Raw genomic sequence first — 25,924 nt, forward strand, 5'->3', positions numbered from 1 at the left:
CTTCTTGACTTGTTTAAAGAAGACCTGTACGGCCCATGGGGACATTAACGTGTGTTGTCGGGCCCTATAAATAAATTTGATTTGATTTGAACCTCCTTCGCCAGTGGCACACTATAGAAACCCTGTGTCATGTCAATCACTGAAAACCAACAGTGTTCTGGTTTCAAGGTCCCAAAGATTGTGGACATATCTGCCACCAATGGTGTCAACTTGTCGACGCTCTCGTTGGCCACTCGAAAATCCACAGTCAAACGCCACTCCCCTGTCGGCTTTAATACCGGCCAGGCAGGGCTGTTAGACGCGCTGGGGGCCTTCTTGATGACCCCCCGCTCCTCAAAGATTTTTAGAAGCGGCCGTATCCCATTGAGAGCCTCCACGCTCAGAGGATATTGTCTGGTACATGGCGGTGGTTTTCCCGTGAACCTCACAGGTTCCATGTCCAACAACCCACAGTCGTTTTTGTCCGCGGCCCATATTGCATGTTCTGCAACCTCCGCCTTCACCAGGCGTCTCAAACGCCAAATCATCTTTCCCCCTTGGAACTCGATGGAAGAGTCCAAGGCCATCAACACGTCCAACCCCAACAGCGGCTGGCACACCGGCCCCACCCACACCCGTGTGTGCAGGGTTTTGGGACCCACCTGCAAGGAGAACAGATTGGTCTGTCTCAAATAGATTCCCCCCCCCTCAGCTCCTCCTGCGCGCATCACAGTATCACTCAAAGACACCCCGGTACCAACCATGTCGGAACCCGGGACCGCTGTCAATTCCGCCCCGGTGTCTATTAAAAAGTCAATGTCCTTTTGTCCATTCATTGCTATGGTAACGTACAGGCCATCTCCCCGTTGGGTGACTGCAGCCTGAAGTGCGCGGAGCTGGGGAGGGATACTCAAAAATGGCCCGCCGCTGGTGGCGGTGGCGGTGTCTGAGTCGAAGCCCCCAGCAACACGTCTCGATCCGCCAGGGGGAGGGACATCAACCTCTGAAAATCCTCAGGCCGGTCCCCAGAGGGAGGGACGTGGCCCCCGTGACCACGGCTGGCTGTGCCCTGGCTATTGCGGGTGGTCCTCGGGATCTAGGGCGGCGGCCCACGTCACACTCGCGTGCTAAATGGCCCATCCTCCCACAGTTGTAGCACGACCCCCACTCCCAGCGGGACCCCTCTGGGCTCGCCCTCCCACGCCCCGGCCAACCCTCAAAACCCCTCTCCCAACTGGGCCCCTCTGGGCCCACCCCCCGTGGCCCCACCCGACCGTCCGGACAGGTGGCGGCATCCGGATTTCCGGTCAACACTCGAACCTTGGGCTCTGCAGCATCCTTCATGATCTGCAGATCTCTGTCTAACCTACACAGTGACTCCACTATGGCTCCATAGCCTGCCCGCCCCCAGGTGGGAGTGGACATGATTAAACCGTTTTGCAGCCGAGGTGCCACGGCTGCCACAAACGTTTGAGTCAACACTGGGCACTGTTTCTCCCCGATATTAGCTTCTGTAATATCATCTATGCCACTAAACCTCACAAAAGCGACCCTGAATCTGTCTTCGAACTCAATGAAAGACTCGGCCTCTCCTTGGCGACAGGCCAAGATCTGGGTCCAGTCCGCATTGACCCGGGAGAGTTTAGCTATCCATTCCCTGACTGCATCCCAACCTGCGTTGAGGTCCTGCCCCTCCTCTCCCAGTGCCTCGTTGATAACCCCGGTCAGATCCTGTCTCTCTCTTGTGGAGAGACGATGACTGAGAATGGCCAGGGCATCCCATGGGTGAAGGGAGTAAATCCCTCTTAATTTATTCAATTCATCCCATGCCCCCAGGCCAGCGGTGCGGGGATGACGCACCTTCTCACACCACCTCTCAATATATTCTGGTTTGGCCGGAACATAAGAGGTGTGCACTACTCGCTCTCCAGCTACAGTCTTGGGCCGATGTATCTTTAAAGGCCGCAAACTTTTGGGGTGTGAAGTGGAAGGTCCCTCTCCTTCCTCTGATTCACCACTACTATCCTCAAAGATATCCACGCCCCCAGAGGGAGCCAGATCTCTCCCCTGCCTCCCACCAGCCCCCTGCACCAACCCGCGTTCACCACTGGAGGGAGCCGGAGATCCACCCATTGCCCCTCTTTCACCCGGCTCTACCGTCTGGGGAGGCACGCTTGTCCTCCCAGCCCCATTCTTGTGGTGACGAATGGTTTCCGCCTGTCTCTCAACCTCCTGCTGTAATCTCAGCAGATTCCCAGCCTGCGTTTGTCTGATGTCATCCAGGGCGCGAACCTTCTGCTTCTCAGATTTCAAGAGACGATCTGCTTCAAGACGCGCGACCTCAACCATATTGCGTCGCGCCTGGCCCAAAATCACAATGGCCCATATCAATTTATCCTGAGCCTCCGAGAGACGAGTGAATTTTCCCCAGGCCTTCCTAATGTCGTTTAATTTCCAATTTCCTCTCTCATCTGGCACTACCTGGTATTTGGACACGATCGTCCCCACCACTGTTTCCAAAGCCATTTTCTCATGAATATATTTGGTCACACTCTCTTTGATGGCCTGTATCGACACATCCGGGGGAGCTACCCCCCCTTTCTCTCGCGTAGTTTTTTGTTTTTGGTCTTGCATGACTTCACAAGTGCGATCCAAAACTATGTCTAGAGTGGGAAATAAAATTAAAAGAAGAATACTCTTATCCAAAAAAAGAAAACCACACTGCACCAGCAAAAACCGCAGTTGCCGATGACTTATTAGAAAAACTCTTACATACAACAGAGCTGTCCGTCGCCCTATACCCTACGGGGCTGTCTCCGTCGCCCTGGAGCTGTACGTTGCTCTATACCCTACGGGGCTGTCCGTCGCCCTGGAGCTGTCACGTCGCTCTATACCCTACGGGGCTGTCTACCGTCGCCCTGGAGCTGTCACCGTCGCTCTATACCCTACGGGGCTGTCTACCGTCGCCCTGGAGCTGTCCACGTCGCTCTATACTACACACGGGGCTGTCTACGTCGCCTCCCGTCTCGTTAAACTCAACCAAAAATAACAAGGAAAACCTCTGTCTTCACAAACTTCAACATTCATCAAGTCTTATGATCACAATGGGTTATTTATTTTACGTGTGCTTGTTCACAATGCTTATCTTTGTGTTGGCATGTGAGATTAAGCCCATAAATCAGCTTACGTTTAGAATTCTGGCTTCCTCCCACGCAGCAACATCCGGCTCACGGCTCCAAGTTTGTTAGATGTTCCGATAATCCCAGTGAGTGATGGATAGACGATAGTGTCCTGCGTTGTGTACTTTTTTAATGATCCCTCTGGTGTGCTCACGGAAACATCTGATAATCCCAGGCAGAATGAACACCTCACACGATTCAGTCGACAATCATCAAGGAGAACTTTATTCAACCAGACAGGGTAGTTTTACAGGAATAAAGTGGTCTTCCTTGACATACGCAGCTTGTGATAAGGTCCAGTGATTTAAAGTTCATTTGATAAAGTCCGTTAATAAAAGTCCAATTGATCAGCTCCTCATAATCCTCTCTCTCTCTCTCTGTTATTTCTCAACTGAAGATGAATCACCCCCCCCCCCCCACCTCCTCCTGCTCCATCCTTATCTTAGGAATGCTGTTGTGACTGCTAGGCACCGGGTCGCCTAGCGACCTGCTCCAGTCTTGCCCTACTTACACTATCTGAAGAGAGGGGTCACACCTCTTCTCTGCCATGCAGAGAGTAACTGTTTTGCTCATCAACATTAATTCATATTATAATCACAGACGAATCACCACAATTCTTCACTAGGGAACCTAGCTACATCCGGGGTACAATGTTGCATAGGCTGCACATCGATGTTGCAGAAGCATAAAGGCAGAGTGTCTGCAACACCGTTGCTTTGTCGATGTTGTGTTGCAGTTGCTTTGACGTTTCTGTAGCATGCAGAGGCCTTAACAGGTGAGAGCACCAGACACTACCTCTAACAGGTGTTAGAGCACCAGACACTACCTCTAACAGGTGAGAGCACCAGACACTACCTCTAACAGGTGTTAGAGCACCAGACACTACCTCTAACAGGTGAGAGCACCAGACACTACCTCTAACAGGTGAGAGCACCAGACACTACCTCTCACAGGTGTTAGAGCACCAGACACTACCTCTAACAGGTGAGAGCGCCAGACACTACCTCTAACAGGTGAGAGCACCAGACACTACCTCTCACAGGTGTTAGAGCACCAGACACTACCTCTAACAGGTGTTAGAGCACCAGACACTACCTCTAACAGGTGAGAGCACCAGACACTACCTCTAACAGGTGAGAGCACCAGACACTACCTCTAACAGGTGTTAGAGCACCAGACACTACCTCTAACAGGTGAGAGCACCAGACACTACCTCTAACAGGTGTTAGAGCACCAGACACTACCTCTCACAGGTGTTAGAGCACCAGACACTACCTCTAACAGGTGAGAGCACCAGACACTACCTCTAACAGGTGAGAGCACCAGACACTACCTCTAACAGGTGAGAGAGCACCAGACACTACCTCTAACAGGTGTTAGAGCACCAGACACTACCTCTAACAGGTGACAGCACCAGACACTACCTCTAACAGGTGAGAGCACTAGACACTACCTCTAACAGGTGTTAGAGCACCAGACACTACCTCTAACAGGTGTTAGAGCACCAGACACTACCTCTAACAGGTGAGAGCACCAGACACTACCTCTAACAGGTGAGAGCACCAGCCACTACCTCTAACAGGTGAGAGAGCACCAGACACTACCTCTAACAGGTGAGAGCACCAGACACTACCTCTAACAGGTGTTAGAGCACCAGACACTACCTCTAACAGGTGTTAGAGCACCAGACACTACCTCTAACAGGTGACAGCACCAGACACTACCTCTAACAGGTGAGAGCACTAGACACTACCTCTAACAGGTGTTAGAGCACCAGACACTACCTCTAACAGGTGTTAGAGCACCAGACACTACCTCTAACAGGTGAGAGCACCAGACACTACCTCTAACAGGTGAGAGCACCAGCCACTACCTCTAACAGGTGAGAGAGCACCAGACACTACCTCTAACAGGTGAGAGCACCAGACACTACCTCTAACAGGTGTTAGAGCACCAGACACTACCTCTAACAGGTGAGAGCACCAGACACTACCTCTAACAGGTGTTAGAGCACCAGACACTACCTCTAACAGGTGAGAGCACCAGACACTACCTCTAACAGGTGAGAGCACCAGACACTACCTCTCACAGGTGTTAGAGCACCAGACACTACCTCTAACAGGTGAGAGCGCCAGACACTACCTCTAACAGGTGAGAGCACCAGACACTACCTCTCACAGGTGTTAGAGCACCAGACACTACCTCTAACAGGTGTTAGAGCACCAGACACTACCTCTAACAGGTGAGAGCACCAGACACTACCTCTAACAGGTGAGAGCACCAGACACTACCTCTAACAGGTGTTAGAGCACCAGACACTACCTCTAACAGGTGAGAGCACCAGACACTACCTCTAACAGGTGTTAGAGCACCAGACACTACCTCTCACAGGTGTTAGAGCACCAGACACTACCTCTAACAGGTGAGAGCACCAGACACTACCTCTAACAGGTGAGAGCACCAGACACTACCTCTAACAGGTGAGAGAGCACCAGACACTACCTCTAACAGGTGTTAGAGCACCAGACACTACCTCTAACAGGTGACAGCACCAGACACTACCTCTAACAGGTGAGAGCACTAGACACTACCTCTAACAGGTGTTAGAGCACCAGACACTACCTCTAACAGGTGTTAGAGCACCAGACACTACCTCTAACAGGTGAGAGCACCAGACACTACCTCTAACAGGTGAGAGCACCAGCCACTACCTCTAACAGGTGAGAGAGCACCAGACACTACCTCTAACAGGTGAGAGCACCAGACACTACCTCTAACAGGTGTTAGAGCACCAGACACTACCTCTAACAGGTGTTAGAGCACCAGACACTACCTCTAACAGGTGAGAGCACCAGACACTACCTCTAACAGGTGAGAGCACCAGACACTACCTCTAACAGGTGAGAGCACCAGACGCTACCTCTAACAGGTGAGAGCACCAGACACTACCTCTAACCGGTGTTAGAGCACCAGACACTACCTCTAACAGGTGTTAGAGCACCAGACACTACCTCTAACAGGTGTTAGAGCACCAGACACTACCTCTAACAGGTGTTAGAGCACCAGACACTACCTCTAACAGGTGAGAGCACCAGACACTACCTCTAACAGGTGAGAGCACCAGACACTACCTCTAACAGGTGAGAGCACCAGACACTACCTCTAACAGGTGAGAGCACCAGACACTACCTCTAACAGGTGAGAGCACCAGACACTACCTCTAACAGGTGAGAGCACCAGACACTACCTCTAACAGGTGTTAGAGCACCAGACACTACCTCTAACAGGTGAGAGCACCAGACACTACCTCTAACAGGTGTTAGAGCACCAGACACTACCTCTAACAGGTGTTAGAGCACCAGACACTACCTCTAACAGGTGAGAGCACCAGACACTACCTCTAACAGGTGTTAGAGCACCAGACACTACCTCTAACAGGTGTTAGAGCACCAGACACTACCTCTAACAGGTGAGAGCACCAGACACTACCTCTAACAGGTGTTAGAGCACCAGACACTACCTCTAACAGGTGAGAGCACCAGACACTACCTCTAACAGGTGAGAGCACCAGACACTACCTCTAACAGGTGAGAGCACCAGACACTACCTCTAACAGGTGTTAGAGCACCAGACACTACCTCTAACAGGTGAGAGCACCAGACACTACCTCTAACAGGTGAGAGCACCAGACACTACCTCTAACAGGTGTAAGAGCACCAGACACTACCTCTAACAGGTGTTAGAGCACCAGACACTACCTCTAACAGGTGTTAGAGCACCAGACACTACCTCTAACAGGTGTTAGAGCACCAGACACTACCTCTAACAGGTGTTAGAGCACAAGACACTACCTCTAACAGGTGTAAGAGCACCAGACACTACCTCTAACAGGTGTTAGAGCACCAGACACTACCTCTAACAGGTGAGAGCACCAGACACTACCTCTAACAGGTGAGAGCACCAGACACTACCTCTAACAGGTGAGAGCACCAGACACTACCTCTAACAGGTGAGAGCACCAGACACTACCTCTAACAGGTGTTAGAGCACCAGACACTACCTCTAATAGGTGAGAGCACCAGACACTACCTCTAACAGGTGTTAGAGCACCAGACACTACCTCTAACAGGTGAGAGCACCAGACACTACCTCTAACAGGTGAGAGCACCAGACACTACCTCTAACAGGTGAGAGCACCAGACACTACCTCTAACAGGTGAGAGCACCAGACACTACCTCTAACAGGTGAGAGCACCATACACTACCTCTAACAGGTGAGAGCACCAGACACTACCTCTAACAGGTGAGAGCACCAGACACTACCTCTCACAGGTGAGAGCACCAGACACTACCTCTAACAGGTGAGAGCACCAGACACTACCTCTAACAGGTGAGAGCACCAGACACTACCTCTAACAGGTGAGAGCACCAGACACTACCTCTAACAGGTGTTAGAGCACCAGACACTACCTCTAACAGGTGTTAGAGCACAAGACACTACATCTAACAGGTGTAAGAGCACCAGACACTACCTCTAACATGTGTTAGAGCACCAGACACTACCTCTAACAGGTGAGAGCACCAGACACTACCTCTAACAGGTGAGAGCACCAGACACTACCTCTAACAGGTGAGAGCACCAGACACTACCTCTAACAGGTGAGAGCACCAGACACTACCTCTAACAGGTGTTAGAGCACCAGACACTACCTCTAATAGGTGAGAGCACCAGACACTACCTCTAACAGGTGTTAGAGCACCAGACACTACCTCTAACAGGTGAGAGCACCAGACACTACCTCTAACAGGTGAGAGCACCAGACACTACCTCTAACAGGTGAGAGCACCAGACACTACCTCTAACAGGTGAGAGCACCAGACACTACCTCTAACAGGTGAGAGCACCATACACTACCTCTAACAGGTGAGAGCACCAGACACTACCTCTAACAGGTGAGAGCACCAGACACTACCTCTCACAGGTGAGAGCACCAGACACTACCTCTAACAGGTGAGAGCACCAGACACTACCTCTAACAGGTGAGAGCACCAGACACTACCTCTAACAGGTGAGAGCACCAGACACTACCTCTAATAGGTGTAAGAGCACCAGACACTACCTCTAACAGGTGAGAGCACCAGACACTACCTCTAACAGGTGAGAGCACCAGACACTACCTCTAACAGGTGTAAGAGCACCAGACACTACCTCTAACAGGTGTTAGAGCACCAGACGCTACCTCTAACAGGTGTTAGAGCACCAGACACTACCTCTAACAGGTGAGAGCACCAGACACTACCTCTAACAGGTGTAAGAGCACCAGACACTACCTCTAACAGGTGTTAGAGCACCAGACACTACCTCTCACAGGTGTAAGAGCACCAGACACTACCTCTAACAGGTGTTAGAGCACCAGACACTACCTCTAACAGGTGTTAGAGCACCAGACACTACCTCTAACAGGTGTTAGAGCACCAGACACTACCTCTAACAGGTGAGAGCACCAGACACTACCTCTAACAGGTGTTAGAGCACCAGACACTACCTCTAACAGGTGTTAGAGCACCAGACACTACCTCTAACAGGTGAGAGCACCAGACACTACCTCTAACAGGTGTAAGAGCACCAGACACTACCTCTAACAGGTGTTAGAGCACCAGACACTACCTCTCACAGGTGTAAGAGCACCAGACACTACCTCTAACATGTGAGAGCACCAGACACTACCTCTAACAGGTGAGAGCACCAGACACTACCTCTAACAGGTGTTAGAGCACCAGACACTACCTCTAACAGGTGTAAGAGCACCAGACACTACCTCTAACAGGTGAGAGCACCAGACACTACCTCTAACAGGTGTTAGAGCACCAGACACTACCTCTAACAGGTGAGAGCACCAGACACTACCTCTAACAGGTGAGAGCACCAGACACTACCTCTAACAGGTGAGAGCACCAGACACTACCTCTAACAGGTGAGAGAGCACCAGACACTACCTCTAACAGGTGAGAGCACCAGACACTACCTCTAACAGGTGAGAGCACCAGACACTACCTCTAACAGGTGTTAGAGCACCAGACACTACCTCTAACAGGTGAGAGCACCAGACACTACCTCTAACAGGTGTTAGAGCACCAGACACTACCTCTAACAGGTGTTAGAGCACCAGCCACTACCTCTAACAGGTGAGAGCACCAGGCACTACCTCTAACAGGTGAGAGCACCAGACACTACCTCTAACAGGTGAGAGCACCAGACACTACCTCTAACAGGTGTTAGAGCACCAGACACTACCTCTAACAGGTGTTAGAGCACCAGACACTACCTCTAACAGGTGTTAGAGCACCAGACACTACCTCTAACAGGTGAGAGCACCAGACACTACCTCTAACAGGTGAGAGCACCAGACACTACCTCTAACAGGTGTTAGAGCACCAGACACTACCTCTAACAGGTGAGAGCACCAGCCACTACCTCTAACAGGTGAGAGCACCAGACACTACCTCTAACAGGTGTTAGAGCACCAGACACTGCCTCTAACAGGTGTTAGAGCACCAGACACTACCTCTAACAGGTGAGAGCACCAGACACTACCTCTAACAGGTGAGAGCACCAGACACTACCTCTAACAGGTGAGAGCACCAGACACTACCTCTAACAGGTGAGAGCACCAGACACTACCTCTAACAGGTGTTAGAGCACCAGACACTACCTCTAACAGGTGTTAGAGCACCAGACACTACCTCTAACAGGTGTTAGAGCATCAGACACTACCTCTAACAGGTGAGAGCACCAGACACTACCTCTAACTGGTGAGAGCACCAGACACTACCTCTAACAGGTGAGAGCACCAGACACTACCTCTAACAGGTGTTAGAGCACCAGACACTACCTCTAACAGGTGAGAGCACCAGACACTACCTCTAACAGGTGTTAGAGCACCAGACACTACCTCTAACAGGTGTTAGAGCACCAGACACTACCTCTAACAGGTGAGAGCACCAGACACTACCTCTAACAGGTGAGAGCACCAGACACTACCTCTAACAGGTGAGAGCACCAGACACTACCTCTAACAGGTGTTAGAGCACCAGACACTACCTCTAACAGGTGAGAGCACCAGGCACTACCTCTAACAGGTGTTAGAGCACCAGACACTTGACCTATGTACTGAATCATGTAATTGTTTTAATCCATCATTGTAGTAATTGTAATTCATTGTAATTATTAACTGTTATGATATTTGTGTCCTTTGTTAACTCGTCATCACTGTAAATGAGGGAAACCTCAGTGCTTTCACGAGTATAAATAAAGGTTTGAAATTAAATGAAAACAGGTGAGAGCACCAGACACTACCTCTAACAGGTGAGAGCACCAGACACTACCTCCAACAGGTGTTAGAGCACCAGACACTACCTCTAACAGGTGAGAGCACCAGACACTACCTCCAACAAGTGTTAGAGCACCAGACACTACCTCTAACAGGTGAGAGCACCAGACACTACCTCTAACAGGTGTTAGAGCACCAGACACTACCTCTAACAGGTGAGAGCACCAGACACTACCTCTAACAGGTGTTAGAGCACCAGACACTACCTCTAACAGGTGAGAGCACCAGACACTACCTCTAACAGGTGAGAGCACCAGACACTACCTCTAACAGGTGAGAGCACCAGACACTACCTCTAACAGGTGTTAGAGCACCAGACACTACCTCTAACCGGTGAGAGCACCAGACACTACCTCTAACAGGTGAGAGCACCAGACACTACCTCTAACAGGTGTAAGAGCACCAGACACTACCTCTAACAGGTGTGACAGCACCAGACACTACCTCTAACTGTTAGAGCACCAGACACTACCTCTAAGAGGTGAGCGCACCAGACACTACCTCTAACAGGTGAGAGCACCAGACACTACCTCTAACAGGTGAGAGCACCAGACACTACCTCTAACAGGTGAGAGCACCAGACACAACCTCTAACAGGTGAGAGCACCAGACACTACCTCTAACAGGTGAGAGCACCAGACACTACCTCTAATAGGTGTAAGAGCACCAGACACTACCTCTAACAGGTGAGAGCACCAGACACTACCTCTAACAGGTGAGAGCACCAGACACTACCTCTAACAGGTGTAAGAGCACCAGACACTACCTCTAACAGGTGTTAGAGCACCAGACACTACCTCTAACAGGTGTAAGAGCACCAGACACTACCTCTAACAGGTGAGAGCACCAGACACTACCTCTAACAGGTGTTAGAGCACCAGACACTACCTCTAACAGGTGAGAGCACCAGACACTACCTCTAACAGGTGAGAGCACCAGACACTACCTCTAACAGGTGAGAGCACCAGACACTACCTCTAACAGGTGAGAGAGCACCAGACACTACCTCTAACAGGTGAGAGCACCAGACACTACCTCTAACAGGTGAGAGCACCAGACACTACCTCTAACAGGTGTTAGAGCACCAGACACTACCTCTAACAGGTGAGAGCACCAGACACTACCTCTAACAGGTGTTAGAGCACCAGACACTACCTCTAACAGGTGTTAGAGCACCAGCCACTACCTCTAACAGGTGAGAGCACCAGGCACTACCTCTAACAGGTGAGAGCACCAGACACTACCTCTAACAGGTGAGAGCACCAGACACTACCTCTAACAGGTGTTAGAGCACCAGACACTACCTCTAACAGGTGTTAGAGCACCAGACACTACCTCTAACAGGTGTTAGAGCACCAGACACTACCTCTAACAGGTGAGAGCACCAGACACTACCTCTAACAGGTGAGAGCACCAGACACTACCTCTAACAGGTGTTAGAGCACCAGACACTACCTCTAACAGGTGAGAGCACCAGCCACTACCTCTAACAGGTGAGAGCACCAGACACTACCTCTAACAGGTGTTAGAGCACCAGACACTGCCTCTAACAGGTGTTAGAGCACCAGACACTACCTCTAACAGGTGAGAGCACCAGACACTACCTCTAACAGGTGAGAGCACCAGACACTACCTCTAACAGGTGAGAGCACCAGACACTACCTCTAACAGGTGAGAGCACCAGACACTACCTCTAACAGGTGTTAGAGCACCAGACACTACCTCTAACAGGTGTTAGAGCACCAGACACTACCTCTAACAGGTGTTAGAGCATCAGACACTACCTCTAACAGGTGAGAGCACCAGACACTACCTCTAACTGGTGAGAGCACCAGGCACTACCTCTAACAGGTGAGAGCACCAGACACTACCTCTAACAGGTGTTAGAGCACCAGACACTACCTCTAACAGGTGAGAGCACCAGACACTACCTCTAACAGGTGTTAGAGCACCAGACACTACCTCTAACAGGTGTTAGAGCACCAGACACTACCTCTAACAGGTGAGAGCACCAGACACTACCTCTAACAGGTGAGAGCACCAGACACTACCTCTAACAGGTGAGAGCACCAGACACTACCTCTAACAGGTGTTAGAGCACCAGACACTACCTCTAACAGGTGAGAGCACCAGGCACTACCTCTAACAGGTGTTAGAGCACCAGACACTTGACCTATGTACTGAATCATGTAATTGTTTTTAATCCATCATTGTAGTAATTGTAATTCATTGTAATTATTAACTGTTATGATATTTGTGTCCTTTGTTAACTCGTCATCACTGTAAATGAGGGAAACCTCAGTGCTTTCACGAGTATAAATAAAGGTTTGAAATTAAATGAAAACAGGTGAGAGCACCAGACACTACCTCTAACAGGTGAGAGCACCAGACACTACCTCCAACAGGTGTTAGAGCACCAGACACTACCTCTAACAGGTGAGAGCACCAGACACTACCTCCAACAAGTGTTAGAGCACCAGACACTACCTCTAACAGGTGAGAGCACCAGACACTACCTCTAACAGGTGTTAGAGCACCAGACACTACCTCTAACAGGTGAGAGCACCAGACACTACCTCTAACAGGTGTTAGAGCACCAGACACTACCTCTAACAGGTGAGAGCACCAGACACTACCTCTAACAGGTGAGAGCACCAGACACTACCTCTAACAGGTGAGAGCACCAGACACTACCTCTAACAGGTGTTAGAGCACCAGACACTACCTCTAACCGGTGAGAGCACCAGACACTACCTCTAACAGGTGAGAGCACCAGACACTACCTCTAACAGGTGTAAGAGCACCAGACACTACCTCTAACAGGTGTGACAGCACCAGACACTACCTCTAACTGTTAGAGCACCAGACACTACCTCTAAGAGGTGAGCGCACCAGACACTACCTCTAACAGGTGAGAGCACCAGACACTACCTCTAACAGGTGAGAGCACCAGACACTACCTCTAACAGGTGAGAGCACCAGACACAACCTCTAACAGGTGAGAGCACCAGACACTACCTCTAACAGGTGAGAGCACCAGACACTACCTCTAATAGGTGTAAGAGCACCAGACACTACCTCTAACAGGTGAGAGCACCAGACACTACCTCTAACAGGTGAGAGCACCAGACACTACCTCTAACAGGTGTAAGAGCACCAGACACTACCTCTAACAGGTGTTAGAGCACCAGACACTACCTCTAACAGGTGTTAGAGCACCAGACACTACCTCTAACAGGTGAGAGCACCAGACACTACCTCTAACAGGTGTAAGAGCACCAGACACTACCTCTAACAGGTGTTAGAGCACCAGACACTACCTCTAACAGGTGTTAGAGCACCAGACACTACCTCTCACAGGTGTAAGAGCACCAGACACTACCTCTAACAGGTGTTAGAGCACCAGACACTACCTCTAACAGGTGTTAGAGCACCAGCCACTACCTCTAACAGGTGTTAGAGCACCAGACACTACCTCTAACAGGTGAGAGCACCAGACACTACCTCTAACAGGTGTTAGAGCACCAGACACTACCTCTAACAGGTGAGAGCACCAGACACTACCTCTAACAGGTGAGAGCACCAGACACTACCTCTAACAGGTGAGAGCACCAGACACTACCTCTAACAGGTGAGAGCACCAGACACTACCTCTAACAGGTGTTAGAGCACCAGACACTACCTCTAACAGGTGAGAGCACCAGACACTACCTCTAACAGGTGAGAGCACCAGACACTACCTCTAACAGGTGAGAGCACCAGACACTACCTCTAACAGGTGTTAGAGCACCAGACACTACCTCTAACAGGTGAGAGCACCAGACACTACCTCTAACAGGTGTAAGAGCACCAGACACTACCTCTAACAGGTGAGAGCACCAGACACTACCTCTAACAGGTGTTAGAGCACCAGACACTACCTCTAACAGGTGAGAGCACCAGACACTACCTCTAACAGGTGAGAGCACCAGACACTACCTCTAACAGGTGAGAGCACCAGACACTACCTCTAACAGGTGAGAGAGCACCAGACACTATCTCTAACAGGTGAGAGCACCAGACACTACCTCTAACAGGTGAGAGGACCAGACACTACCTCTAACAGGTGTTAGAGCACCAGACACTACCTCTAACAGGTGAGAGCACCAGACACTACCTCTAACAGGTGTTAGAGCACCAGACACTACCTCTAACAGGTGTTAGAGCACCAGCCACTACCTCTAACAGGTGAGAGCACCAGGCACTACCTCTAACAGGTGAGAGCACCAGACACTACCTCTAACAGGTGAGAGCACCAGACATTACCTCTAACAGGTAGAATTGACCTCATCTGTAATTCTCCCAGGTGCTTTGTACCCAGTTCATCCCATGTGTTTGTCTGTGGTAGCAAATACACTCATCCCCAATAGGCAGAGACCCAGGGCCCTCATTTATCAACAATTCTTAGAAAGTGTTCTATTTTTGTATTTAAGCACAGAATTTAGAATATGTGTACGCACAGAAAAATCGGGATTTATCACATGTGCGTACACGGGTCGTACGCACACTCCGTGTTGATAAATACCATTTGTTCTACGCTCCGCGCTCGTGCACGATTTTAAGTATTTGCATATAGCACCACCCATAATTAACCATATACGGTAATGGAACACCCCCATGAAATGTGGAAAAGTGGACTAAGCCGAGCGAAGCGTGTTATGGGAGAAATACGCGACAGGCTGACAGACGTGTACACAGTGGTGATGTCGGATTATGATATCTATTAACTTCCTAAAGACCATTGGTGCCTGGGCAGCGCAAACACTAATAAAAACCGTTAACCACTGTTTGCCATCGGTGTCATTAATAACTGTTAGGATTAGGGGTGCTGTGAGGGTGAGAACGCAATTTGCAGACAGGGAAGAGAGGAGGCAGAGACGGCAGGATACGTGGAAATATAAATAGGTTTACTAGGACGACAAAATAATACAAAACAACACTGAAGGGGACAGGAAAACAAAGATGAACGAAAACGGGATATATAAACTACTTACAGCACCATCAGGCTTTGGTCACTAGAGGGAGGTAGGGGACCAATGTCAGGAGGGGGGAAATGTCCACTGTCATTCTCATGCCTGGGGACGTAACCAATAACCATGCTGGAATATGACTGCCTTTTCTTCATTTCGTTCGATTAATACCCAGGGATTAAAGTTCTCATTAAATGTCATTAAAGTAAATGTTCTACCTGCATATGATTTGTAGAGGCATACAATCTATTTTGATGTCGGTATTAGGGAGCCTATATAAACAATAATACGAGAGCATATACAAGAACAATGAATCTCACTGCCATAGCCTACGCCATGTGTAGCCTGCCTATATGTGATCAATACAAACTTGAACTTGAATTCCATCATGTCTGTGTGCGGGAGCTCACAAGGCTTTTGTCACAATGTAAATAAAAACGTGCACTGAAAAGTTACAGTATGTAGTTGGTTGATTATTTGTATGACAGTCAGTAAACCCTTGCAGAAAGTATCCGTTTTATTTAATGAATTGAAAACATGCAGCCTCGCCTTCCTCCCGGCATGCAGCAACGGCATGTATCAGGCAAATGCGCATCACTGAGTGGAATCCCTTTCTATTCACATAACTGCATTTGTGATGGAGCTTTGACAGCTACATGGGTGGCAGGGGCGGATTTAGGATTGTAGGAGATCCGGGGCTTACTTCGACACCACAACCTTTAACTTATACCACCACCTTAAAGTGGACAAAAGGCACTAGAGAACACTTAAATTCACACCCTTTAATTAATGAAGCAAACTATAATAATTTATAATAACAATAATAATAATAATAATAATAATAATAATAATAATAATAATAATAATAATAATAATAATAATAATAATAATAATAATAATAATAATAATAATAATAATAATAATAATAATAATAATAATAATAATAATAATAATAATAATAATAATAATAATAATAATAATAATAATAATAATAATAATAATAATAATAATAATAATAATAATAATAATAATAATAATAATAATAATAATAATAATAATAATAATAATAATAATAATAATAATAATAATACACTGTTTGTATAGCACCTTTCATACAAGAATTGCAGCTCAAAGTGCTTCACAGCAGTACAAAAAGACAGGCATAAAATGAGCACAACATTGGCAGATCAAGAGCAATGCATAAAGTGCAGACATAAAGCATAAAATAGATAGCAGTAAAATAGACAAAGTCAAGGTAAGACATAGAACATTAAATCACATCGTTTTTCATATTAGGATCTAAGATCTAGGGTTAACTCGCTGAACGTTGAGCGCCAGGACCCCCGAAAACCAGAGTATAGTCGGGTTTTCATCGTTGTTTCTTTTATTCGATATTTCCATTCATAAAGACATGCCGGCAGCCTGTGTTATCACTGGGGATGGGTCTGAGATCTCAAAAGTCCAATACCGCCGCCTAACACCTTGCGGCCGCTATTGCACTCCATTTGAAACGATGTGGCTTGGTGTCTGTCATTTTGGAAATGACACCAGGCCACCCTGAAACTACACTCATATTCACGACGGTATAAAACGGAAATGTATGGGTGGAAACATTTTCTGTTTTTTGCATCTTGACCGGAAGAAACTCAATGACAATCGACTATATTATTAGATCCATAGCTATAATATATAATATAGCTTTAGGCCTGCAAACACAGCCATGTATCCCCATGTTAAAAGGCGCTGGCCTTTCAACCATCTGGCGCTGAAAGTGTTAATATGCGTCTTTGTTTACGGTTTGATTATCACTGATACAAAGTAAAATAGTGCAGTGCAATAAAATAGTTAGTAAAATAGAATAAAATAATGCAATAGTGCATTGCAATAAAATAGTTATCGTATTTTTTCAGGAGGCCGGTAAGGAGTGCATTACAGTAGTCGAGTCGGCTTGAGATAAAGGCATGGATCTGGTTTTCAGCGTCCTTTTGATTTATAAATGGCCGTACTTTAGCTATGTTTCTAAGGTGGAAGAATTATGTTTTTGTCAACTTGTTGATTGTGATTTAAAGCTTAGGTCTGAGTCTACCATAACACCAAGACTTAACTCACTCAAATACAGTTAGCAGCTGGATAGACTACAGATGGAAATTAGATTCTGCTAAATCTGGTGCAAACATATTTTCATGTAACAATGATTAATTGTCAAAAAATATATATATATATATTAATGATTTTTTAATTTTTTTTAATAGATTCAGGGCTTTTCAGAAAACATTCGGGGCTTGAGCCCAAGTAGCCACCCCCTAGCCCCGCCCCTGATGGGTGGTACAGTAACAGTCTATTGCTCGATCCATCTCCAATATCACGATGGACCGTGCCGGTGGCACTTGAATGTGCACTGGGATGGCATTTGTGCGTTTTGTTCCACGCTCCAATTTCGGTCTTAAATTGCGGTACAAATGAAGGAGGTGTCTCGGGTATAGCGGACTCTAGTTAATATTATGTTCTCTCTGCAATTAGACTGCCCCTCATTCATTCATTCATTCATTCATTCATTCATTCATTCCTATCTGCTCTGAAAACAGTTCCCCGCGAGCGCAGTCAGTGCACCCTGTATATTCCGATATATACCCTATAAACCATGCTGCATTAATTCGGAAAGAAAGACCTATTCCAAATGCTATATTTATAAGGTTTGACAATAATTACACTACTGTCGCTATTTTACAATGAACTATAATGAATTACGGGTCATACAGAAGTTGAACACGCCAGTGTTGAAACTAATGCACGGAAGCTTATTTCCGCGTTGCCGACTGCAGTCTCCATATTCTACCACCGGGCGCCAGGTACGCACGGTCGGAGCTGTGTGTAAATATACGCACAAAGTCAAGCACACGTTCAAATTCCCACACTTTGCTTAGAAATGATCGTACGCACGGGTTACGTACGCACCATTGATAAATGAGGGCCCAGGGCCCTCATTTATCAACAATGCTTAGAAAGTGTTCTATTTTCTTTCTTAAGCACAGAATTTAGAATGTCTCTACGCACAGAAAAATCGGGATTTATCAAACGTGCGTGCACAGGTTCTACGCACACTCCGTGTTGATAAATACCATTTGTTCTTAATGGCTATGCTGTTAGGGTTTGAAACCGACCTCAAACGCACGGCACAGACAGGTAGTTCAGAGTTAGCCAAATACTAGGGCGTATTTATTTTCAGAGTCAAAAAGGAGCAAGTACCAGCTGCATGGGTTCCTCCTCGGTCACAGCCCGGGAGGGAAAAAACCCACCAGTCACGGAGGGGGCAGGACGGTCAGCAGAACGGTCCCGAGGACGGGGGTCTGGGGAACGTCTGGGGGTCCTAGTCGTGCTCGCTCACGCCTTCTCTCCCGGAGGCGTCCGTCGATGCGGATAGCGAGGCTGATCAGGCCCTCAAGAGAATCGGGCTCCTCCTGGGTCGCGAGCTGGTCCCTTACTGCGTCGTTGAGCCCCCTCAGGAAGGTGAGACGAAGCGCTTGATCGTTCCAACCGCTCTCCGTTGCGGCCAGTCTGAACTCCAGCGCGTAGTCTCTGACACTGCCACTGTCCTGCTGGAAGGTGCCCAACCGAGCTCCTGGGTCCTGGCCACGAGCTGGGTGGTGGAAAATCCTTCGGAGCTCTGCCACGAAGTCTGGGTAGGAGAAACAAAAATCGACCCTCATAGCCCAGGAAGCAGTGACCCACTGTGCTGCTCGGCCCGTGAGCAGGTTAGTCATGTAGGCTACTCGGGCTCCCTCTGACGAAAAACGGCTGGGTTGATTAAGGAAGACCAACTCACACTGCATGATGAATGTGGCACAATCCTCGAAGTTACCCTCGAACAGACGTGGTTCGGAGAGACGGGGCTCCCGAGGTGTGAGGTCTGCCGCGGGTTGTGATCTGGCTGAGACTCCTGGGACAGGTGGATTTAAAAGCAGAGTGTTTAGTGCTGAACTGAGAGCCTGTAGCTGGTGCAGAATAACAGCCTGCTGATTACCCTGGGTAGTCTGCTGGGTGGCCAGAGTGTCAAGGGCATCCAGAATGAGCTGGACCTGGGCCCGGAGGTCCTGTAAAGCAGCCGCAGCCGCACCCAACTGTTGGGTGTGGTCGTTGACCACCTCGAGCTGGACCGCCAACGCTGCTCTGACCCTGTCTGTGTCGGCTGAGGTCGTCATGGTCGGGTCGTAATGTTAGGGTTTGAAACCGACCTCAAACGCACGGCACAGACAGGTAGTTCAGAGTTAGTCAAATACTAGGGCGTATTTATTTTCAGAGTCAAAAAGGAGCAAGTAACAATCTTGAAACAAAGGGAGACTGCCTTCAGCAGAGTTATCTGCGGCTCTGCAGATCCTCTTGGTGTTTGAGGTGGGGAAACGGTGTTGACGCCGAAGCGGCTCTGCAGATACTCCCAGCTTCCACTCGAGGTGGAAAAGAGAGAGAGAGAGAGATCAATAACAGTCCACATCACACAGAGGCAGTGCTGTCTCCTCCTCCCTTAGCTGAGTCCAGAACAAACAAAACGATATCTTCAGTGTTCACCACAACACACAATTTAGCTGAGGGTCAGTGCAAAACAAAAACGATAATCTTCAGTGTCTCTTCTAAACACACACCCCAGCTGAGTCCAGTGCAAGCAAAATGATAATCTTCAGTGTCTCCTTTAACACACAACTTAGCTGAGTCAAGTGTAAGCAAAAATAGAACTCTTCAGTGTTCTTCAAAACACACAAAACAGAATAGTCCAAAAAGGGGTTTGGTTCAAACTCACCAAAGCGCAAGAGTAAAGCGGGTAAACGAGGCGCAGCTCAAAACGGGGGGACAAGGTCCTCACCAGCGGCAATCCACAGATGTCCTGGAGGGAGAGTAGACGAGGCACAGCAACGGGGAACAACAGGCAGAAACAGAAGTATTCAAAGCAGTAATACTCAAAACGACCCGACCTCGAATGACAGAAGGTCCGAGTATATGAAGCCTCTGGAGCGCTGATTAGAACACACATCAGGTGCGTGATGGTAATTGATACTTGACCTAGAAGTGTGCGTTAGGCAACGGACCAATCATCACAGTACCTTAAGAAGCGTGTGGCGGGGAATGAACCAATCCTCACATATGCTCGTGCACGATTATCCATATATGGTCATGAAACACCCCCATGGGATGTGAAATAATGGACTAACCCGAGCGAACTCTGAGAAACTTCATGAGCGAGATTGATCACCGAATTCAACGTATACAGCATTTCCTGTTGTGAACAATCTTATTTGGAAACATGACACACAGAATAATAGTATTTAGCGTTTTATTTTAAACAATATTTAATCGTATGATTATAGATATCTTTAGACAATAAATAAATCCAATGAAGTTGCTAAGTTCACAGACAACTCCGCTGAGGAGGAGGGAGCGTGTAGACTATCTTCGGTGCGCCAGGAGCCAAGGATGTTGACTGATCCAGTCCTAGTGCTACAGAACCAGCACATTGACAGAAATAAATGACAAGCTGACCCGACATTAAGCACTGTAATGACTAAAATGAAATCAATTTCAGCAGGCCAACTCTGCGTTCTACAATGCCTATTGTGCGCTCGTGAGCCTGTGGTTCTGGTCAGAGTCATTATGGCTTCAGTGGATAACCCTGATCTGCATTTAAGTGATGTTTTAATTACAGATACCCCAGTAATAACATTACAATTGAATTAAATACAATTAGGCCTGAATGAGACTCCGGCCACCGGCACATTATCAGCCAAAATGCGCATCGCAGATTATCTGTACATTGACCGAGTGGAATCCCATTCACATTACTGGGTACAGTCTATATATTGCTCCGATGATGTTGGGTAACCTGGCGTAAAATCCTCTCTTGGCCTCCTGTTATTGATATATGGCTATTGTATGTAGTTGGGGGGGTTGGGGAAATTAGACATCCAACACTGCATTTTGCTCCACGCTCCAATGTGGGTCTCAAATTGCGGTACAAATCAAGTAGAATGTGTCTCGGGTAGCGAACTCTACTTAATATTATTATGTTCTCTCTCTGCAAATAGACATGCCCTATCTCTGAAAACATCTGAGCGCACACCGCGAGAAGTATTCCTATAATAACGCTATGAACCAGGCTGAATTCATTCGGAAATACCTATTCCACATGCTATTTAGGGTTTGACAATAATTACACTAATGTCGCTATTTTACAATGAACTATAGTGAATTACGGGTCATACAAAACACGTCATTGTTGAAACTAATGCATGAAACTAATGAAAGCATAATGCCGTCCGTCTGCAGTCTTTATATTCTACCGCTGGTGGAGCTAGGGGGTGGCTACCTGGGCTCAAGCCCCGGATGTATTCTGAAAAGCCCCGAATCTATTTAAATTTTTTTTTTTTTTTTTTTTTTTACAGTTCATCATTGTTACATGAAAATATGTTTGCACCAGATTTAGCAGAGGCTAATTTCCATCTGTGGTCTATCCAGCTGCTAACTGTATTTGAGTGAGTTAAGTCTTGGTGTTATGGTAGACTCAGACCTAAGCTTTAAATCACAATCAACAAGTTGACAAAAACTTAATTCTTCCACCTTAGAAACATAGCTAAAGTACGGCCATTTATAAATCAAAAGGATGCTGAAAACCAGATCCATGCCTTTATCTCAAGCCAACTCGACTACTGTAATGCACTCCTTACCGGCCTCCCGAAAAAATACGAAGATAACTATTTTATTGCAATGCACTATTGCATTATTTTATTCTATTTGACTAACTATTTTATTGCACTGCACTATTTTACTTTGTATCAGTGAATCATAGACGCCTGGCCATAAGAGCATTCGGAGCATCTCTGCTCTCCCACTATTGAACTTGGGGGAGCAAAGGTATGCTCTTGCTCCACCACTTTTTGATTATATGAAAAATATGATATATCCTCCCCCAATATATAAATCTAACCATAACTACGTTATGGTTAACTGAGTTTTATAGTGAAAAGAGCAGCTTTATTGGTCAAGATTGAAGGCTCTATATTGCAGGAAATTGCACATACAGGTTCATTAAATTAAAAAAAAATCTGTCGTGGAGGGGGTTGTGCCGGACCCCCTCCAAACCACCCCTTGCCTGCCAAAAAAAAATTAAAAAAATAAAAAAAAATTAAAAAAATAAATAAATAAAATTAAAATTAAAAAAAAATTTTAAAAAAAGGGTGGCCCATCTGGGCTAAGCCCCGGATCTCCTACAATCCTAAATCCGCCCCTGCGCTGGGCGCCAGGTACGCACGGTCAGAGCTGTGCGTATATATACGCACAAAGTCAAGCACACGTTCAAATTGATAAATCCCACACTTTGCTTAGAAATGATCATATGCACGGGTTACGCACATATCTGTGCGTACGCACCATTGATAAATGAGGGCCCAGATTTAGAAACAGAATCCAGGTCAAGATGATTTTAGCATTATTTTAGCGATGTCGTGTTACATTCTATTAATTCTCACCCCCATGATTTTGCTACATGTTGCAACTGCTTTCATCCAATAACATCTAGTCATATGATAGCATTATTCCTTTATTCTGTAATATTTAAAGGAACACACAAACATTATGGGAAATGCGCTCACCGTCTTCTCCAGAGTCAGACAAGAAGATAGATACCAATTTCCTGCGTTCAGTAGAAAGCTATCTGGCTGCAAGCTGGCCTAGTTTTGCACAAATGAATGGAATCAGATTTGTACAAGCTATCTGTTGGCCAAAAACACCTCTCCCGGAGTTTTAAGCTAGGCTAGTGGTCCGTATCTGCTTGCATTAATTTGTGCTAAGCTAGACTAGCAGCCAGGTAGCTTTCTACTGAGAGAAAATTGGTATCTTATTCTTGTCTGACTCTCGTGAAGACGGTAAGTGTATTTCCCATAATATTGGTGTGTTTTATTGAAAACAGTTGTACTTTCACACTTGTCTCTTTCTTACACTGCCACGTGCAGAAGAACAACATGAAATGTGTACACATTTATTTTCTATTCATTTCAGTTTATATTTTTTATATATCTTTAGTTTTTTAGTTTTATTGATTTTTTGTTTAAGAAAATAAATGTCAATGCACAACAGGGCAAAGCAAGGAAGTTCAATACAAGTCAGAGTTCTAAACTCTCAAATGGTTTTTATTTCATGTTTCTGAGATATGTATGTAGCAGGGTGGATTATCCCTGCTTCGTGGGAACGGTTGCTGGCAGTCACAAGGTAGCTGGACACAGTAGAGCTCCGTCTGACTGCACCCTCGTCTTTGGGCCTGGAGCGTCAACCTGGGACCCGGTAGTGGGAGTGAATGGGGCCCGGGATTTACCAACCTGGTTTGGTACTCTGGTCCTCCTAGCCTCTCCGGGGCGGTCAGCAGTACTCCCCAACTCGCTCTCACTTCCCTGATTACCTCCTTGGGCCCTCCCACACCTAGTGACTGATATGCCTAAATAGATTCGTCCCTCCCGCAAGCAGTACCCTCCCTTGATGACCACTAGAAACCTTACAATAAAAAGGGAAAGGTGGAATAGGAAGGGGTTAATTGGATTAACGTTACCCACACCAAAAGAGTTTTTAAACGGCTCATGAAGGGACACGCACACAGAACTCCCATCTAATTCTTTAATGGTAATTATGCTGGTCAGTTACACTGATTTAATAATAGTGACCAAATGGACTGAAGTCCCACTATAGTTCCGTTTGTAACTCCATACCTCATAAACACGTATATTATACACCCACCTCTGGGTTAATATCAGGGATAATATACTTCAATGTGTTTGACTCATCGCCCACGTCTGCGTCTTCACCCTGTATAATTCCTCTAACAGGCTTTAATTATACGGCAAGAATAATACCTCTCTAGGCTTTATTTATACTGCACCAGGTCTGTAACTTCCCCACAGGGAAAGGGTTAATTAGATGGGAAAATATTATTAAACACAAACACGTTATCACACTCAAAGAAACCAAAAATGTGGGCCCACCAATACCTAACAAAGTCCTATGCTAATGCCGGCATGTATTGTTAATGGGGTACCCCTAGAACTGTGGTTAGCAACGTTAGCTTCGCCCGCAGGCTGCACCACACTGTGTACTGTGTAATAGCTCCGGAGCGTAGATGCTCAATTGTACTCAACCAACATGGCGGCCGCGCCGCACCACCACCGTCCGGGTGGCAAGATGGCGTCGAACGTTCTCGTCGCAGGTGCTAGCAAGCGGAGCTGGAGCAGGGGCAGTAGTGAGCTGAGAGCGTGTGCTGGGTGTTGGCAACCTCTGCCGGTCGGGACGATCTCCCGTGTTGGCCTGAAGTCAGCCGGTGCAGAACGGTGGTAGATAGCCGGAGCAGACTCGACGGCGCGCATCTATAAACTCGCCCTCACTCACACTGAAGCTACACTCTGGGTCCCAAACAGCCCACCTGCTACACGATTATACTGTGACGCAACGTGGTTGACTATACCACCGGTCGTCTTCAGCGCCTCGTGCTAGGGTTGCACTGGAGTCGATATAGCCGTTAGCTGCATGCTAATTATACGTCACACTGCTACTGTAACCCGAGAACTATGGACGTCAGTCCTGTGGCTTAGTCCCTCTTACTCACGCACTATCACGGATACTCCTATGATAACCCGTTGCTCGCTCCGGCGGGGCTCTCTGGGGGTTCTTTAACGGGGCTATTCCAAAGCACCTCCCGTTGCAGCTGCGACCGTTCACAGCAACATCCCAAGCAGAAGAGAACTCGTTATTTATTTCCTTCCCATCTCTCTCGGACACTCTCTGCCTGCCACCGCCCCCTGCTGGTACTGCCTGCTAGTCACACAGGGAAAAGGATGATGAATATGGTCCAGTAACCCTGTTCATAATCCATATTCCAGCGATAGAAGGAGGAGCTCGCGTCATTGTTCGTGAGAATATCAATGGAAACTAGTCAACATGTCTTTGTGCACAAAGGGGAGATAAAAGGCAAGTCAGCACATCTGAATAATAGGCATTTTTTTCAGGTTGCTACATGTAGAATAAAGCAGGAAGCCGGACCAGCACTCTCGGTTTCAAATGTTAATTGCAGCCGGATACATACATGTTTCAGAACCAATGTGTTCCTTCTTCAGTGTTGATGGCTAGCAGTGTTAATTTAGGCAAAATGGTGGCTATATACAAGGTGGGCAGGAAGTGACATCAAAAACAGGTGTGCCTGGGGCGTGATTACACAAACAAGCCGCATTTCTCGGAGACGCTCTCTGATTGGCCGACGCCTGTTTCTACTGATTGGTTGAGCGAAGCCCCTCTCTGATTGGTTTAGCTCGTCACGACACGCTAATCCCCCCTACATAATAAC

The sequence above is a fragment of the Notolepis coatsorum genome (assembly GCF_963971535.1).
Source record: "Notolepis coatsorum genome assembly, chromosome: 10".
NCBI classification, from domain to species: Eukaryota; Metazoa; Chordata; class Actinopteri; order Aulopiformes; family Paralepididae; genus Notolepis; species Notolepis coatsorum.